Below are 21,062 nucleotides of genomic sequence, written 5' to 3' on the forward strand. Positions count from 1 at the left end.
AGAGAGAGAGAGAGAGAGAGGTAGGGGGAGAGAAAAAGTCAGGGCTAAATGTGCGTAGCCAGTATCGTATGATGTGGTTGTGCAGACGCTGCGGTTGTGAGAGAGTGTGGGCGAGATGATATCGGGTACAAGTGGGAAAATGAGCGGAGAAGGAAACGTCCGTACGGACGGAGGAGCAAAGGAGACGGGTGTACGAGTGGCAACGAAGTAGGTATATCTATGTATATGCATACACATTCGAGGAGAGACCAACGGAGAGGATAACCAACACAGGCTCACCCACGCAACGCGAGATGCAGAAACACTCTCTGATTGCGGCTCGAATGAAGGAGAGCCGCCGACCCGGTGTGGCTGGTCTGATTTCTGAACAACTGCCTCCCTCATCCTCCGTGTGGCGGTAAAAAGCAAACGAAATAACGACAAACGTGTCAAGCGTTGGGCGCTTCGTTGGCTTTTGAATCGCGAATTTTTGGGGAGTTGGGCTGATTCTCAGGCTGCGCTACAGTCACAGGTCCCATATTCTCTGGACTTTGATAAGAGTTTAAAAAATTGGCCACGTACAGATTTCGAAGAGTGATTTATGCGCTCTGAGTTTACGGTGGGATGAATTTTTGCGTTAAATTTCTTTTGGGAATATTCAATTTTTGAAGTCAGCCGATCTGTTTTCGGAATTCGTAAAATATTCTAGGGGCGGGAGGGAGGTCAACTTGTCACGTGTACTCTGCAGTCTCTGACAAGAAAAAAAAAAGGAAAAAAATCACTTCTTTCCGATCGCCGAAGACGAAATATGCGCAGACTTATTCGATCGCACGAATCGAAAACGCACATATACGACACGATATTTGACATTCGTTGCTACTTTTCTCGATTACGTGGGGGAGGGGTGCTCTGACATTGGTTGTCCAACTTGCTTGCTGGCTGCCCCTGCAGACTTCGCCGCGGACACTTCGGCTAAATAAAACACCATACAGCCTGTGTATCACGCCGCACAGTGGTTCTCGATAGAAACTTATCGCTGGCTCGAAAATACTGGGTATAGTGCCTCCTATGCCTGGTAAATCGATTGCATTTTCACCCTCCGACGACTTTACACCGTACCCTTGGTCGAAAACTACTCGATTATACATCACGAATGATCTCGTCGTCGAATAACTGGTATACTCGTATTTACCAGAAAATGTGAGAGTGTGTCGACTTTCTCCGAGATGCTGCTGGGATGTGGAAGAGTGTGCGTGATTGTACGATAGATTTTACTACGGCTCGATACATATCCCGCACTTGAGAATCTCTACAGCGAGATCAGGTGATGGGGCGGAGCGTGTGTAGAACGCATAAACAACACGTGACACCAGCCTCCGCGTATATATATAATATATTATATATATATACGTATACCTATATCGTACAACGTGCGTGAGTTTTCTTCTTGGTGTCTATCCCCCCCCCCATTCTTGTGTGCATGATCTACGCCTGCACGCGTGTATGCGCATTTGCGCGGATAGAGGACGGATGGATAGATGGACAGATATCCGCGGCGCACACACGCGTGAGCGAAATACGCACGTGCGTTTGGAGACCCGCAGCTTGGCGCATCGCGTGCACGTGAGCCCATACACAACCTGTCCATCCTGATAATATAGAGACTAAAAAGAGAGAAAGAGAGAGAGAGAGAGGTGGTCATATACGCTCGACGCATGTAACACACCGGTTAACTTGTTTTCATAAGCAGACGTGCCCGGGCAGCGCAAAGACGTGGGCCGTAACCGAAGACGAATCACTGACTCCTGCAGCACGGCGATGCATGCGATCAGGGTACCTACTCTTATGGCATAATGATAAGGAATCAAATCGTGACACTCGTGCAAGCGCGGCTTGGCGTTCCTGGGTGAACACCGACAGTGTGCTCTGATCGGGTGGAGGTCAAAACTTGGAAGGATCGATATTTGAAATGGCCGATATATCAGGACTTCAAGCGTGCGAAAGTAGAATAAAGAAAAGATAAATTTTTCGAAAATCAAGATTTCGAAGAATTGATATTTCGTGATTTTATTTGCGCATGTTTGAAATTCCGATGTATCGGCCATGCTTAATATTGACCTTTCCAAGCTCTGACCTCCACCCCCCTGACCCTAGCACCCTCGATTCCTCCCCCGCTATCGAAATACCGTTATACAAATGACGCTGAAGAGAATCGTGCATCAACGTCATTCGGGATGATTTCTTGTGCGATGTGGTGAATTATTGACTTTTTTCTACATTCTCACGTGTTCGACTGAACTTTGTACCGAAATCTGCAAGGCACTCGATCACATGCCACTCCCCGTTATAGTACATGTACCTAATATGATTTCCTAAATGTCCGTAGACACGAGATCGTGCGAAAAATACAGTGTCCTTGAATTATCTTTCACCGATTGAAAATTGCGGATCGAAATCAGTTTGACCTTTTCGATGGACATTTTCTTGATAAATATGTTTCGCGTAAGAAGGCGAAATGGACGGAATTCTTACTATCGCTACAGACGTCGGTACACCGTAAATTCTGATTGGATTGCTCTTTACCCCTGTTTCATGTTTGTTTTTGTCCCGTCTTGCAGAGAAGCTAGACTCGCGGTATACGTGCGGAGAAAAAACTAGTTGGAAAGTAAAATTATTGTATCATTTCACCGAATTGCTGCGCGTGTCAGGCGGAAAAAAGAGACGTTTTTAGAGAACGAGGGTGAAGGCGGAGAACTTGGCTTGCTCTCTAACTTGGCTTTCTCTTATAGGTAGTATAAGATTGTTTATTTTACATCAACTCTCAAGAAGGTACTCGGGGTTAGGCTGCACTGCAGCTGGCTGATAATCGGATTAATTTCTTGGATGAAAACGTTTTACTGGCATGTTCCGAGGAATAAACAACAAGTACTTTGTTCTACTTCTCCAAATTGCACTCTGTCTCGAGAGCTGTACAAAGTTATAACAATCGGTCTGCGGGCTGTGCGCCATTTCGTCGTAGATTAGAGTCGGCGTAGACCTGTTATACCCAGGTGTAAGTAGGTTAGGTTACACCTTGCCAAGTCCAGAGCACTGCCGCACAAGCAGACAGCGACGATGACACCGTGGCTTCGACTTCTTACACGTTGATCAAGCTGTGGTCCTGCAGGAGTTCAACAGGTGGTGCTAACCCGGAGACAAACCGTTTCCTCCATCTGCATTTGGCCGGGAATTGTTTTCTCGTACTCCGACGTACACGGATCAATTTTACGCCGCGGTGGTTCTGCTGCGGATCGTATTGTTGGAAAAATGCGGAAAGGAAAGCAGTGGTTTGAATTGATCGTCAAGACTGCCATCCTTGCCGGGTCGAAAACTCTGAATTCAATGTACCTGCTGTAAGATGTCAACGAAACGAGGGAAGAATGACCGCGCTGCAGAAGCTGTCAGTAGGAAAGAGAGAGATAGATAGAGACTAAAATTCGCGGTACAATTAGGGCAAAAGTGAAAGGGCGCTCGGTTTCATTTCCTCCGGACAATTGTAATTTAATTATTAATTTCGGGATAACGATGCGTGCATGCATTGTGTACGCAAAGACATTTATCAAACACAGCAGGTACACGAACGCACTATACAGGGTATACACATATATATGAATATATTTATATAGGTATGTATTTTAATATAAACGCACTATGCTCACGCAATGGGCGAGAGGCATTAAAGCAGCGTCGAAAGAAAAACAAACGCCAGTGCCACTTCCATACAAATGAGATGCGTGTATATAAGTACACATACAAGTTAAAATTCTGCTCGGCAGTAAGTCTCTTTTGACTTATAAACCAAGTCACAAACAGCGTAAGGTGGTATGCCGTCACGCTAGATGAAATTTGAAATTGTACATTGCCCCGCCGTATCAAACCTCGCATAATTCGCAATGACGAAGAGGACTGAGAGTAAAGAGGGGAAAAAAGAAAATAATAATAGTGTTATTTAAAAAATACCGCGGTCATTCGAGTATTGCGGCAAACAAGTGGGAAAAATGTATTTTGTCCAGACTCCGTAATGCAGCTACATATACAAATTGACGAATAGAGTAAACCTGGCCGATGCGTTCTAACATAACGTGTAATCAAAAATCGATCTGCTATACGCGTATACGAGCAATCCCTGTTTACTTTTCACGTGCAAGCGGCCAGTTGGCCGATAATTCCTCGGTTTGTGTTTGTCGGCACAACGTACATGGATAATTAATTAATGCAAATTGAATTCGCGAGGTTTGCGGTGCGCGGTATTATTATGTGGCTTTAACGAGAGTTGCTTTCGATCCGCGTGTGTGTGGGTGGAAAACGCGACGGGCATGAATTTCCACGCGTGTTTGTCCGTTCGCAATACATCCATGGACCGAGATGTCCTCGCAGAGAAGATTACGAGTCATAATATCGTAGAGTCGGCGGAGAAAGGAGGGTACACTTGTACTAGTATAAACTCACACGTGTCCCACTCGGCAATATCACATATCTTATACTTACAGTGAAAATTGAAGATTTCAAACACCGCAGCGCCGCGGCGAGTGTAATAAACCGGCGAGTTAATTATCCCGGCGTACTACTAATGAACGATTTCCACTTAGGTAATTAGGAATAAGTCAAGGCGTAGACTGCACTGTGGTTTACCAAGGTTAAATAAAGTGAATAAATACTATGCTGTGGCGTTTCTATATCGTTTATACGCGGGTACGATAGTTTTCATTCCCGACGAAGCGGTGATTACGAAGGCAGTGCACGCCGGCGCGTCATATCGTCGCACGTCAACCAAGAGAGTCGTGTAAATATTGCCAATGGGTTGTCGAAGGTGAGAATTATTTAAGAATAGCCAGAGCTTGACGGACGGTGATTTTATACCGGTAGGTGTACCCAACGAATTAAATATTCCAAAGAGGATGTCTAGCTCGGAGTTGCAGGCTGGACGGTGGCGGCTATAAACGCTCTTCGTGTAGTAGTAGGCATAATACGGAGACTGTGAAAGCTCTAAAAGTCATAAAACCGAGACTTGTCCGCGCGGCGACCAACGTATGGCCCATAATTATACGATAGAGGAAGAATCGGAAACTTGCCCCCGTCATCCCTCCGGACATCTGACCGGTTATCCGTCCGCCGGTGCAGGTCCTAGGCATCATTGGCCCAGCCGTATTGTACAATTCGACCGTCATCCTGATTGCTACAATTACTAGCCTCGCTGCAGCTTGTTACGACGCGTAAGGAGGATCACCCTCGACGGGAGTGCCTCGAAACTCTCGACTATCAAGCGGGGGTCTCTCTCCTCTCCACGTTGCCTGTACGAAAAACTTTTTTCATGACCATTACTCGAAGTAGAAAGTCCAAGATGTCCAGTCAAAAATCCGTTACTAATTCAGGGACATTTTCATGACATTGTCAGGTTACTCAAGGACATCGAAAATAGAATATTTCTACGCGAAAAGAAAAATTCAAGCATAGTTTCCAGGACTTTTGAAGGACAGGCAAAATTCAACATTTCCAAGGCCACTGGGCACCGTGAGATTACAAAAGCACTGTCCTCTCTAGCCTGGACTGAAAATTACCGCACACCGGCCAGTCCTCGGCAACGTGACTGTGGTATATAGGTAAATAATGATCTCGAAGCAAGGTTCACTGCCATCGTTGAAACCACCAATAAAGTAAGATGAAAAGCCGAAGAGAAGAGATTAGAGGTAATTAAGTGTGCGTTCGCTCTTCCCCAGCAATCCGAGGGGTCCGAAGTCGGCCGAGTCTATATGTAGAGGCTTTGGTCGGTCTTATTTGCCCTGCAGTCCGTGTCCCAGGGGCGAAAACGTATAGAGTTCTCGATTACTGTTTGGGGCGAAGGCGAAAGAAATTAACTACGACCCTCGTCCTACCAGGCGGCTCTTCAAATCAGCATGGGTACAACAACGCGCAACACGCTCGATGCAAGTGGTACCCACCAGAAAGGTGGTTGAATTTTCGTGGGTGTGGAAGCTCGGCGAAGAGATCATTCGAGGTGCGGGTTCTCTTTCTGTAACAACTGATCGTTCCTATCTTCAGCGGCTCTTATTGTCTCTCGGAGTAGCGCGATCACGCTTTTACTGCCTCTTCGCTGTCTAACGCGCCCGGGAGACAACGTGCAGACCGCGGTGCGTGTAACGGAGGCCTATGGTAGTTTACAACAAACAACGTGGAATAGGATCGTTTACCGGTATATCTCGAGGCCGGAACGATTCACGCTCAGGGTTACCTGAGCCACCGAAATACAATATTACACAATTCGAGACCTGATTGGACGTGCGTCTCCACGGAACCCGAAATTTAGGCATTGGATTATACCGTGAGGATGGGCAGGACGACGGGATGGCTCTACTCGCGCATTATCGTCTTATACATACACTGCAGAGGACAAGTCCCACCACACCGGGTTCCGGCGCCTATAGCCCATAAATACGAGCAACCAGCCTCCGTGGTGTTCACGCACGTTGCTGAGAGGTATGGGTGCTGTACATGGTACATCACATCTACAAGGGGCTCCATACATCGCGCGTAACCAACACTCGACGATGCATCGTATCGCTGGACGTGGAAGTAGATTATTTTTCTGCTCAACAGCGTACAAGCCGCGCGAGTGTGCGTACGTGCGGTTATTTTTCGACACTTCGAGTCTCCTTCGACTATTTTCTCTTATTATTATTTTTAAATTGTTATGCTTCCCAATTGTTTACGCCCAACATTATGTTTCCACGATGTGTGCGGCATTTTTTTTTTTTCTTCCTTTACCTTTCATCGTTATTCCTCCTTGGCCCCCGACGAGCTTCCATCGTTCCTGAGAGTAGGACCACTACTATGACCTTGAGGAACCTTGGCGCCGAGATGAGGCCAAGGCCTACGTGACACAAGGAACCAATAAACGAACCCCTTCCTCTTCGATGCAACTGAGCTAACTCCACCGCTGGGATATATCGCTTCGCATTGCGGCAGGAGATGATTTTTATTAATTGTAAACGCCATTTGCAATTCGCCAAGTTGCTCGCTTCATCCGATGCCGAGGAAAACTCTTCTTCTCAACTGCCGTGCTGGCTCGAGAGCTTCGGCGTGACTCGAATGCATCGAGCGACTTGGATAACCCGCGGGCCGAGTCGCCGGGGGTCTATTTTCAGTGTTATAAATATACCGTATGCGCTCAAGGGATTTATGGGTTTGGTAAACAAATGGCGTTCGTTCCGCCTCCCGGCCTGACCATTAGTATGCTAAAAGGCTGATACGGCCAATATTTGTACAGTCGCGGTGTCGTACGCGAGCGGAACAACGGAACCATTTTACTCGCATATAACTCGGCTAGTGTTCCTCGATGTGCTTGTCATTCGATATACGCCTTTAATCCGGCACACCGTGCGATATATATATATATATATATATATATATATATATATCAAAGCATATGCAAACAAGCACACCCATCGCTCACGCGAAGAAACTTTTCACTGCTGTGGACGAGAATGAGAATCAGAGTACATGTACAGAGTACCCATGCTTCTTGTTTCGATTCTTTAATACTTCGTCATCGGCTTATCCCCCGGAGCTTGATACGAATACTGGTGATTCTATTTAAAGGCGAGATTCCGACCAAACAAGGGATCGGAAATATGTTACTGCCTGCTAATTTATTACCGTGGACTAATTAAGCGAATTTCACGCAATTTTCCTCGCGCGGTGTGCATCGAACGAATAATCGATGGTATAATGTACGTGGACGCTAATTGGTGATAAATGTCGTTTGCGAACTGACCGAGTCGAAACAGTCCGATTACGTTACTGCGGTAGGTTAGGACGACCACGTGTTAGACCCAGGGGAATCGCTGGTCATAGGTATACATTGAATACATCCGGTTTTGAGTCCGATGTAGAAAAACACCGTGTCGAGTTATTAATAAACTAGTTCGTGACCACTTCGTGATGATTATATTGCTGATTGTGTTACTGTTTGCTGCTCGTTCGTGGTTGCCGAAAGTAACTATATCATGATTCGGTGAAACAGCGGGCCAAGTTATCGTATAAATATCGTATAAATAACAACTTCAACAACGACGGATATATAAATAAACCCATAAAGACTGTAAATTGTAGACAACGATTGACGTCACTCGAAATAGTCGCATCTTATATAATTACGTGAACATAATGCATATAGTACAGAAGATGTTTAACGATTATGACGCAAAAAATTTGTAGGAGCTACCTGTACGTCTGTAATGTAAAGTATAATATTTATGTCATAAAATACCAGTCTGGAGGAGACACACGCGCGTTTAAACGGTAAGATTAAAAATAAGCGAGCGAAGGATTTTTCTTATAGCAGATATTTAAAAATAACAGGCTGCCAGCTTGTTGGAAGTTCAAACGAATGAAATTATAAATATGTAGAAAGAACTGGATTTCGACAACACCGCCTTTCGAGAAATTTAACCTGCAGCTCGTGGCGAATCGATGTCACCACCCTGGAAAAAAGAAATAACGCTTACACACGTGCGGCAGCCGATATAATTTCGTCGATACTTTCCTCTCCTGTTGGTATTAAATTTTTTTCTCATCTTCCACCTTTTCCTTATTTCTCTCGTATTTTCTCTATCACTCAACTTTTCCCATCCATTCCTCCTCCCTTTCGTTTTCGCTCCACCTGTCAAATCGGCGTGTGTAAAACCGTCCATGTACGCCAAAATATATCAAATATAATCACACGTTCACTCTCGTGATTCCGTCTTTCGGTACGTACTCATTATATATTCGAAGGTCCTCCGTCTCTCTTTTACGAGACTAAACCACACGAATGCACAGCCGGTTGATTACATACCTATCGCCTATAAGACTCACACCAACCGAATCAAAGCGAGCCGTGGGTAATGCTCAGGGTACGAGCTTTCAGCGTTATAAACAAGAGCGAATGGAATTTTACACACGTGAAATTCCAATAACTTGGACATGTTTAATCACGTATCCATAGGTATAGTTTGTGTAAATATGTACATACGCACGGTGTATTTTATAGAAAAATAAACCAACCAATTCGATGCTTGGATCATGCAGGCTGCAAATAAGCTACTATCCGTTTCTCTCCGTCTACATTTTTTTTCCTCGGTTTAAAAAAAAACAATTTTTTTTAAATCTTCCTTTTTCTCCATCGTTAAACCGCGATGTATTTATGATTACAATTGATTAACGCTCGCATCGAAAGTTGCGGTGAAAACTCGTTCTGCCGGCCACTTCGGGCAGTTGACGCATCTCTCGGTGATCGCCGCCACGGTGCGTTGCAGGTAGACATGTGTACACAAGCACAAACACAAGACTCGGGATAACCTGCGTATATAGTTCGGAGTGGTGGTGGCAATGGTCCATATTCGACTCTCGAAAGATAAAAGGAGAACTGAGAAGAGGTGGAAGAAGAATAGGAAGAAAAGGAGTTTCGAAGTTTCTGTAGCAGCACTGACCTGACCCTCGAGCTGGTATAACGTGGACGCGCCCAGGAAAACCTGTTCCATCAAGTTCTAAGAATTCTTCTCAAATTTCTAGCTACACACCAGTTTTACCTTCACCGCACACAAAGTAAACAAGGTTCCCCGTTCCGTGGGCTTATACACACAGGCAAACACAGATTGTAAGAAGGAAAAGGATGCTGCAGGTTATACCTGCGTTATACGTATCTACGCACTGACGTGACGTCACGGGACCCTTGTCCTTGTCAAATATTTTACCAAATCTGCGGCTTCGTCGCCTACCCTTTTCTCCCGAAAATAGGGAAAAGGAACACACCTCCTCTCGGAGAGGAGTTGCGTTTCGTGCAGCACGGGCGTAATGTGGAAGCCTTGTAGGTAGCAGGTATAGAGAGAGGGACCTTTTCGAGGCACAGCACCCCTTGCTGTATCCCCAGCTACGCCCAACCGTGCACGTTCATGGTGTAATACCGCGGCCGTAACGCGTATGGCTGAACGCGGAGACGTGCGTTGTGACTCGGTATGTGCGTATTTTAATCATGTTGAGGAAAAAGCCGTTATTTAGCATTTTTTTAACTGTTTGATTTTCAGTAAATCGTAATAAAACGAAATACATGTACTAATATTTTCCAATCCTAGTTCGTTCGAAATCGTTTTAAACGTGAGAAAGTAGAGTGATTGTTTCTCGACGTTTCGTTACGATAACATTACCAACTTCAACCTCGTGTATTATTATATGGATATACGTGTAACGTGGGTATGTATGTACAGTGCGACAAACGTGGCGAACCCCCGCGCGCTGCCTTATCTCTGCTATCCGAAGGCAAATATTTGTTGCCACCAACTGCCGGCTCGATTTTTCTCTGCTAGGGATTCTAATGTCGAGTCAAAATCGAGACGACCAACCCCACGACGTAGCGGCTGTAATATACGCGCTTCTGCTCGAAGGCTTGAGCTGTGTACAAGGGTACGTTTATGGGTGCCCGGCTATTCTTACGACTCAAACTTGACGGGGAGCAGCGTTGCGGTGACTTTGACAAATGGGGAAAATCCAGTGTTCAGTCATCTTGTGTGTAATTATTTTTCCCGAGACTTCTTCGTTTTCTTATTCTTTATATACTTCAACTTTTCGCTCCAGAGGATTCTTTTCTCGTCGGCATTGGTCGAACACTCCTCGTGCAATACTTTATACACCGCGATCGGACTAACGATCAACTTCGAACTTTACCACAACTATGCACCGATAAAGTAAAACGAGTTTAGTGAAGTTTGCTGATATCACGGTACTTTTCTGTACTCGACTTTAGTCTGAGGAATTATTAAAGGTTTACGTAATACGATTACAGCGTCTCTGACAGTGAATCCGCTTTTATTCGTTCGTCCAAATCGACTCATGCCAGACCCATTAACCCGGTAGGAATGTACAATCAACGCCAATTTTTAACCCACCATAGAAAGGATGGATGTACCGGTTTGACGTTTTTGCACTATTTAATCGACTGATTCGACCTACCCAGATTGTTGTGATTAAAATTAACTGGCGATTACGTATTGCAATGCAAAATTAGCAATGCAAGAAGAGGCGAGTTTATAATAATAAGTATTATTGAATAATAAACGATTCTGTACGTCGGCTGGATTGATTACAGTATTAACCAGACATCGTGGCGAGCGTCTGTTCACGATTGGCCGTAATTATAAACCACGTAAAACAACAACTCGAATCTAAATGGCGCCTTTGTGTTACATCAACCCATGCTAAAGTTTTAGGAAATTTTAGCCACTCAACATCGTCGAGACGAGCCAACCATCCACGGAATACGAAACCCTCTGCAAAGAACTTCACATATGTTAAAGGTGCGTGTGGGTTCGTCCACATGCACGAGTGTAGGCTGTAGAGAAAATTTGATAAGTTATAGGAAACCATACATACACGAATACCCGTCGGGGGACAAACACACACGCACGCACACAGTCACAGACACAGACGCATCGTATACGCGCACGCGTTGAATGGTACATAAATGATAAAAATATCTTCTACGGCACGACGGGAGACCACCAAAGGTCTGGTATTACTTAGCCTTCGCACTCGCCCTCCCAAAAGGTTTTTGTCTGCCATGGAGGCAAGAAGAGAGACACCGCGAGGAAAACACGAGGAGGGAATTATTACGGTTCGCTGCAGCCTTGGCAGCCTTGGTCTGCCTCGATAATTCATTACAACATGAGAGAACGGGCAAAAATCGAAATTCAAATTTGACAATTTACTTAAACGACGTGCAAACGGGCGCAGCTTGGATGCATTGACTTTAACGGGATAACGGCATGATCCGTGTGTTACCCAACAAACGGAGGACGGATAAAATGGGGCGAAGATCCCGGAACGTGTCCAGAGCGTGCCTAAATACCGTGCGAGACAAGTGCGTCTTTATGCGAGCACGAAACACAATGAATTTCTTTTTTCATCGTCGTCGTCTTCTGTGCAGGTATCTCGAGCTCTTTGTGTCTAGCACATCCCTCGGAAACGCAAGTGCATCGGCAATGTGACGTGCATGCTGGGGCTCGGATCGACGGTTAGCAACGGCCGTCGCACAACGAGATCCTCAAGACGTGGGAACTTTGGCAGGTGATCCTGAACCGAAAAGGAAGAAGCGGCGGCTGGGCGGCAGGGGAGACCAAAGACTCGTAAACTTCTTGGCCCAAGGCCTCGGACACCTTGCACATCGGCCCCATCGCTCATCCGACTCCCCCTTCACGCGCACCGCGTTACACATATTATATATCTTCGATTATTATCACTCGCAGATGCGATCGGCATGTATTCGCGTCACGTGTCGTTATACATACAATTCACTACATCTTCACTTTCATTACGCTGCATTTTTCTTTACATCAGCTGTAGGATACGTAAGTGTGTATGACTGTAAGGAATACATTCGTCCGAGTTCAGGCGTTAATGAAGAAAAAGGTATAGTTATGTGTTTAAAAATTAGGTAATCGGGGTAGGTATGCATCCTACGTAATGACATGGTGATTCAATAACAAGCGTGTCCGTGAAATTGCACCTCGCCAGTCAAGTTGGACCTGTTTTTCCGCGAGGCTTTTATGCCAGAGGTAAACTTTGGCATTTTGATCAACGATCAAGTTTCCGTTACGTAATACTTTCTTCGTTTTTTTATACATCCGAATTTTTATGTTCCACGTATATTTGTCACTTATTTAACTTTAATTTAGATAATTTACGTGTCGGGTCGAAGAAAAAAGGTCTTTATAAAGAAAGAACATTAAGAGGGTAAACCTTGCACGAATGGAATTCCCTGTAGTTCCTTTTTTACCACCGATTCAATACATAGAATATTTTAAACTGTATTTACGGTATTCTCGTTTGATGAAAAATAGAGCAAGTGAAAGCGAGTAATGCAAGCAAACAAGAATTTAAAATTACTTGTCTTATTTAAGTTTCACGAAACTATAAGAATTTTCGATCAAGATTGAATCTAGAATTCGTATAAGCAGGATACAGGTTTCATTGGTTCGTGACTGACTGGATTGCCGATGTCGCGATTATGCTGGAATAAATACGTCACGGTATAAGTATAATAATACTACCGTAATCCCAGATACAAGAATGAGATTAGTTTCACAGAGAACTCCCCTACGAATTAAGAGAGGGACGGTTGAAATTGGTTGGCGACGGGTATCCGTCTCGTTTTTTCTTCCCTCACCAATTTCTCAGTGACGTAAGGTCAGGGATGGAGAACAAGAGTCCAGGGCGCACAAGCGTCAGGCATGAATTAGACTCAAACCGAATGGCTTACGCGCGTTCCATTGTCGTCTAGCTGCCGTTGTTCTTCGAGAGTCCGAATTGTTCGTCTGAACTAATTTACTTGTTTTCCCGGTCTGCATCTCCCCCTCCTTTATTTCAGCTCCCAGCCTCGCGTTATGCATTGGCGCACGATTTTGTACAACAACAAGGAGTAAAAAAGAAAAAGATAAAAAAAAAACTCGGCGAGAAAAATTGCTGGCCGGGGAGTCGTTCGATTTTAGCATATTAAAAGAAGCGTAATCTGCGCTATTTGGTCCGCCTCTCGGCATACTTATGTTGTAATAGAATTTTCTACCTTTCGTCGACTGAAGCGATCCCCGAAGCAGGGAATGCCTACTGCAGCGGGAGAAGAGTAACCACGGCTTACCAAAGTATGTAAATACATAGTTGGACTCGCGTACCGAATGTATAATAGGGTGTGGCTAACGTGAGCTGTATCAAGAATACCGCTTGTTCTTTCGCAGCTCGCTTTTGTGCCGCTGCGACATTTGCATCGCGCTGTACTTGCGCACGAATTCACCGATTGATTTCCATAATTGTACACATCGATATTCTCCTCGTTCTCGAGGTGCGCGCACCCGTGGAAGGCAAAACGTGCGTTCTCTTCTCGACCCCAAATCCTGCATAGACCGGTTAAGAAGGTGGATAAAAAAAACGTTCTTCACAGCGATGACCGCGAAGCGAAGACCAAAGCGCCTCAACTACAATGCCATCCGATACGGGCACGACAGCTTCCTTAATTATCTACGTAATACCAACATTTTGTCAACTGCAATCGTATCGCGCGTAGGCATACACCGTGCACCGTGTAAACACATAAGCAGACGCAAAGTTGTACAGTGTGACGCGCAAATTAGCATTCGACAGCTGACAACGGGACGAATGGGGCGGACGTGCAGAAGGCATTTCGAGTTGACTTCCGGATCAGGTAACAAAGCCGGAAAACTTGGTCATCGTGGTAGATACCTACCTATACAGGATACATGCACACCATTGGTAGACGCTCACAAATTTCCCTCGTCAGCGTGCGCAGCGATCCTCGTAGGTAGGTATATAAGGGTGAACTAAAAGTGGCAGAGTGGAAATTGGAATTGGAAGTAGGTACTTCGGTCGCGGGGGACAAAGGCCGGATGGATGGGCCAAGATTAAAGGAAGAACGAAATAAACCGGGGCTGCTTTTGCGGGGGAAAAAAGATTGAAAGAAAGAACCGAGTTCAAGAGATAAGAAGAGATGAGAAGCGAGGGAGAGTAAAGAAAATTAAAAAAATAAGAAAGAAGGACAAAAAGTTAGAAGGTTAACCTGGCACGGAGCGAAATTAATCCCAGTTTATGAAAAGGTCTCCTTGGCGCTGTTGCTCCCCTCGCACTGCGGTACGTTTACCTACATCTTTTTCACACCGCTGATACTCAACATCAATGAGAAAAGTGGTATAACGGGGCTATAATCGTAGGTGATTAAAATAGAACGGATATTTGCTATAAATTCTCAGGCAGATTTGACACGTGATGGTCTTTTACGTTCGAATGTAACAATTTTCTAACTGTTCATCAAACCACGTATTGTGTATATATATATACGTTATAGATACGGGACGTATATATGACGAAGATTTATGCCGGAAACTATTAGCAGTCAGTGGCTGGTTAGCAAGTTTTCTTCGTGCTGGGCGGTTATTATATACAGATATATACACCGTCCTATGAATAGCTTTTCACGTTAAATAATGTCATTTGAGGCTAAATCTTGAAATTTTTATCTAATAGGTACATAATTATCGAAATTTCTAAATGTGCATTGCAGCTGCGCTGCCGTGTGGAATGTAGACGTGTACAACCCTACCTATTTACATGTATATACAATTTACGGGTAAAATAACGAACGACGACTTATAAGGATACACGAAGTCGCATGTACGCATAATACCGTATTCTCGCGAAACCGTTGTGAGAAACGAAGTGCGAATAGGCGAAGAAAACAAAAAGTGAAAAAAACAGGGAGGAAAAAAGGAAAGAAACAAGTTCGAGCACAAACGGAAGTATTATATTATGAAGTATGCGAGGCTGCTGGAAGTGCAGAGCGCGTCTATAATAACTGCGAACGCTGCTGGGTGCAACGGAAAAGATGAAAGACTAGGTCAGGAGGGTCCTTGCGTGTTACGCACATTTACCCTGCAATGGGCACAGGATATAGGTACGGCCTGCAATTATGTATACGTGTGAACATATATGCACGCTGTATTTCTCGCAAACACCAACTTACCCGACAGTCGCAACCAAACGCACGCATACTTACGCAGGACGAACCAACACAGCACAAGTCGCGCAGATGTGTAACTAGTATTGGACTGGTACTATACATGTACGTGGACTGCAGGCAGTAGGGTTGGCGAGATGTGCACAAATGCTTACCGGGTGTCCCGTCCTTCGGGGGAAGGGAGGAATGAGGGGGAAAGGACGGGGATTCACGGTTCCCGTCTTTTGGTATTGGCAGGAAATTTTCCCCGCGTATTACGCAACCCTTGTCAGCTTCCCATGGCGTAATTTTCCAGGGGAACGTGCTGATCGTGGATGAAAAGGTTTGGCAAACGTACGCGATGCGTCGACAATTGATCGTTTCTCGGAACCTTGAACAAGCGTTTACGACGCGATTTAATTTTCATTATCTACGGTCACGTGACCCTGGTGAAGGAGCAAAAACTACCCAGTCACTGTGTTCATGGTACTTCTGACCTCGAAACTGCTTAGCGTTAGACCCCCTGCAACTTGCATGGTAATTGCTGTTACAAACGAGGGTCGCACGCGGGTTATTGGTAGCCGCATGCCAAAATCTACGCGACTTATTCCGCGCAGCTGAAATCCTACAGTTGTTCTACCGTCGCGGTATAATCAAAGTTTGAAATGGAAAACTTTCTCGTAGCGTCTACGTAAATATATGATATACATGGGATTGGTACACAACGAAGACGCAGCGTTTTCTCGAACCGAATCCCCGACGGTGAAAAGGAAAACTAAATTTCTTCAACAATGCCGGCGAAAGAAGACCTGGAAAGTACCGAGTAATTTCAGTTTCCCCCGCAACGCAGGCCTCTAAGGCAATCGGGAAATTTTGTGCATAGAATATATAGACTTAGTCTAGAGCGAACGCTTTCGGAAGCTTTGGTGGAACGATAAGTGGGCTTTATGGAATAATCGATAGCTCAGTCCCGCAGGCATGCAGGAGGGCAGCTGGTTCCCGATATCAGCGGAAAATTTCACCCTCTGGTAGCGGGGTCCTATCGATTAATCTACGCGCCACCGCTTCGACTGCGTTTTCTTTTGTGAATGATGTTTCGGCGTACAAGGGTCGCGCGTCGCCTCGCGTCACACACACTCGCAATCAGTCCCCCGTCGCATCGACAAATGTACGTTGTTCCGACGTTGTTGTCAGGCGGGTTACTCCACGCATAACGCATGGGTGCCTGTGCATGAACGTGCGAACGGAAAAAAAACCACAAGTTACATCGCTAGGACGATACATCGGTAATCCAAAGACGCGGTTACATACCTACTTACAAGGAAGGTGTCCCAGGTCGATATATCCGATTCGATTTCATTTGTAATATGTATGTTAGAGTAGTCTAAAGACTAAGCGACGCGTATTTTTTTTTTTGGTTATCTGCCATTAAACACTTTGATGGGGTGAAACCATTCTCCAAAGTAAGGCATGTCAAGGGGCGATTTGGGAGTTTTTGTTTGTTTTTTTTTTCCTTAATTGAGAAAATTACATTTTTCATTTCTCCTTATGAGAAAACTTTTCCAGTTGGATTGGGTAAAAAATATTATGTTCTCGTGGGTGAAACTGCCAAATCACCCCGTGACATGCCTTACTTCGGGGGGTGGTTTCACCCCCTGAATTTGTTTAATGGTAGATAACTAAAGGAAAAAAAAATACATGTCGCTTAGTTTTTAATCTACTGTAACATATTACAGAAGAAATCAAATCGGAGAGATCGACCTGAGATACCTTCCTCGTTAGTTGAGTGAGCTGTTACCATTGTGACGGTCTCAGGCTAACCACGATTCGATATTGCTCATGAACCTGCTGACGACTACACTTGACAATTTGTTTACTTATCGCCAATTGGGAATTCAGAGTCCCACTATGTCAGTGTTACCACCGAGTTCAGGGAAACACGATTCCACCGCATGTCCCGGAGATGCGTATGCGTGCCTATTTTTTGCTCCAGTAACCTATTCCGTTCGGGTGTGCGTACGTATACAGAGCATGCGCGGATCGTTTCAGGCGTAAAGCGCGGCGCAGCAACAGCTAGGGCAATTTGTCGAAAGACAAAGGAAGTGAAATGCAGGGAAAGTAAATAGATGCGGCGGCGGCGTAAAGCACCGAGTGCGGCACGCTGTGACGCACCGGGAAATGGGGGAAGGCTTCGAGGGTGGAAATAAAGTGGCAACGAATGAAAATTAGAAGCCTATATACCCGGAGAAATATACTCACTCTGATGTCTCTGATATCTCAGTGGTTTACCGAGCTGTTGCTTGCAGCGTCGAATCATTATTACAACTAGGTCGAGATGCGGGTTGCGGTGTGATGGTAAAAATTAAGGGATAATAATTACATATTCGGTAAATGAATAACGAGATGGGCATAGCCAAGATGTATTAGAGAAAACAAACAAGGACATCCGTTTGATAAACACGGTTAAATCTGTCTTCTCTCCCTTCTTCGTCTTTTTCAAGAACCGTCTCTGCTGCTCGCTTTTCCTCGTGCAGCAACAGCAGCAGCAGCCTTTACGGTGCGCCGGTACAAAGAAACCCGAGCTCGCTTTACCAAACTTGCGTACATACACGTAAATATGTTGTATCGTTCATCTTTTTCGTCACTAATATAAGTTTCTGGATTGGTTAGGTTGCTTTTGAGCACACCGGTAGCCGGCATCGTAAACTTTGAATAGCGAAACTTTATGGGTACAAGTATTTATGAATTGTATATATATATATATATATATATAGAAATAGTTGTGAAAAGAAAGGAAATGAGTATTATTAATAGAAGACTATGATAATTCTGAAATTACCTAATAAAATTCAAAGCTATTAGAGGGCCTTAACGATGATTAAAAGTGTTTCCAAATCTTCAAAAGGTTCAAAGAAAACTGAGACGATTAACACCCTGCGAGTTTACCAAGTGGTCCGTTCACCTTGGTGAGGATTAATTTCCTACCATCGGCTACCAAATATCATGAACAGTAAAGTCGATCATGCCGATCAAACGGCGCGACGTTGCCGACGGAGTGTTTTTTTTTCCTTTTTTCTCTCTTTGTATTTCTCGAATTCCGCTATCAGTTTCTTTAAGCGTATCGAGCGATAATCGAAGAAACAAGATACGAAACGTGATCCCGATGCGAAGCAGTTTGCCCGCAGCTCGTCGTTACGATATGCGAAGATCGATTATTCGAGAAAGACTCGAACCCGTTTCAGTCTGGAAATGTGGATGCCGCGCGATGCGATCGTGAGCGTGAACTCTTGACTGGACTCTCTGACCACTTTTCCCGCTAATGACCATTCGCCATTTCCAGGACCGTGCGTCACGTGGCGTGTGTCAATTGTGCTTGACTCGATGGCGCCGAATCTACACGTCGATAGTCAACAGGTCAGCTCGCTCCACGTCCCGTACCCTCCAGGTTCGACTCACCTCCAGATCTTAAAAGCTTTTAAACCAGCACAGAGCGTGACTCAAAGCCAAAATTGACGACGAACATTGTTGGTCATACTTCAGTCGGACTAAGACCATGGAAAGTTTCGAGCCAGTAGCTTGAGGGAGGAGCAAATTAGCCTGTCCCAATCAATCGAATCACTCGCTATCTATACCTGTGCCTTGGCAAAGCTGAGTTTTCATTCAGGAAAAATCTTGTAAGGTTGTATTACCCGGTATCCCCGAGAACATCGGATGTGGGTTAGCGATAATTTTGTTTCAGATTTCATCAACACGTGTTCCTGTACATCATGCAACGCGTAGCAACGTATTTTCTTCTTCGAACACTAGCTTTCTCAACGATCATACGGTATAACCAGTGCCAAGACTTGTCACGACTCCTGTAACCGCTGATTTAACTCGGTATTACGTAGTGGCAGGAAAGCGACATAGAGTGGTCGGTAAGAAGGGGCGTATCAGGGGTGGAGAGAGGGACGGTTGAAAATGTATCTACACCAAAGGGGTTTCCCGTTGCCAAAAGTCTGCAGCTTCCACAGTGAGCGATAATTTGTGCAGATTTGGACGAGCTCCGCGACGAGTTGAAAGACTACAGAAGTCATCGGCGTCGAGGATTCAACCCTATATACCGATTTCTAAATATTCGTCAACAAATTTTTGGAAAATCGATGCGACCTTCCGACTTCGCTTCAGTAAGCACTGCACGAAATTGATACGTTCATGGTGCGGGCATATATCCGAAGACAAAGAACGGAACGGCACTAAAGCCAAGAGTGGAAAATGAAGGGGAAGGAGGTTAGCCACTTTGGCGAATGACGCAACATCACCCTCTTCGCTTCCAACATCTTTCCGATTGCCGTCGATCAAAAATCATTGCCTCGTCGACTGATTCCGTAAACAAAGAAAACAGTGTCCCGGTGGCAGAAGATATCAGTTCGTGGGTGAGGAGGAAAGTTTAGGAGTGGTTATATGTTCTGGTAGCAGGGGTCGAGGAGGGAGATAAAGGGAGAAGGATTCGTGGGCAGGGAGCTGAGGGGAAGGGCAGGGTGAGGCGAAGAGGCTACGAGGGGAGAGGAGAGGCGAAAGAGGGATCCTGCCTCTGAAAATACGCCAGGCAACGAACAGGACGGACAAAGAAGCGAGTAGCACGCATGTGCGTGGAGAAAGCGAGACGGAGCGATGAGCGGCGAGTGAGAGGCTTTGCCATATACCATGTACCATCTACCATATACCATCTACCATACGCATGCAGCGTTCACGGCACAGGGTATGATGGGATCAAACACAAAGAACGATCGTGTTCCCTTGCACACAGTGTGATATTCGCTCAAATTATTATGCGCGAGCTATCCGGCCGCGGCAATTGCGTGTTGCGAATGGCGCACCTCCATATAACTAAACCCGATTCAATTCATTCGACTCAATTGAAGTGCCAGCAGCTCAGAAGACTAATCCTGGGCCCACTTGGCGCGGTGTGAGGGAGGCCTGACCCCTGATGTGCCAAACGAGAAAATCAAACGCGGGAAAATATCGGCGAATCTGCGCCAGTTTAGAAACCCCGTCACCCTCGTATTCTGGTCTTTGAAGTATCACGTTCTCGGTATTACCGAAGGGTGCATATTATCGAACACACGAGGAGTATTACGCGGTTTCGAAGGATTCATTGGACTCCACTCGTAACGTTTGCGCCACCTGCGACGTCGACGAGTAAGTCAGTGGGACACAAAGGATCCCGCGAAGCGTTTCCTGAGCTGATCTAATCCGCGACCACTGTACAGTACATATAGACACTGCGGGATTCTTCGTATATATATATATATATATATATATATACACTGCGGTTTTGCCCCTTACCAAAGGCGGAGGTGAATTTCCGGTCGGTTATTTAACCGGGGCCTGGAGACCGGTCGGCGCGACTTTGGACTATGTTTCACGATTGTTCTATTTAGTACAGGGTACGTGAGTAGCAAAACCTTGTCTGATTTCACTGACGATAACAATCACAGTACCTAATTGCTACCAGTGCTTTACAGAGTCTCGT

General features: G+C 45.2%; 1 protein-coding gene and 1 long non-coding RNA gene across 3 annotated transcripts in view; one reads left to right on the plus strand and one right to left on the minus strand.

Annotated features, from left to right (window-relative positions):
• LOC124215018 (uncharacterized) overlaps nt 1-21,062 on the minus strand; it is a 93,130-nt gene that overhangs the window by 49,843 nt on the left and 22,225 nt on the right. The window lies entirely within an intron of this gene.
• Nucleotides 4,714-9,080, plus strand: LOC124215041 (uncharacterized). Its single transcript, XR_006882261.1, has 4 exons — nt 4,714-4,801; nt 4,885-5,311; nt 5,414-5,618; nt 5,736-9,080. It is a non-coding gene; the product is annotated as an uncharacterized lncRNA (long non-coding RNA).

This window comes from Neodiprion pinetum, chromosome 1 (assembly GCF_021155775.2).
Source record: "Neodiprion pinetum isolate iyNeoPine1 chromosome 1, iyNeoPine1.2, whole genome shotgun sequence".
Taxonomy (NCBI): Eukaryota; Metazoa; Arthropoda; class Insecta; order Hymenoptera; family Diprionidae; genus Neodiprion; species Neodiprion pinetum.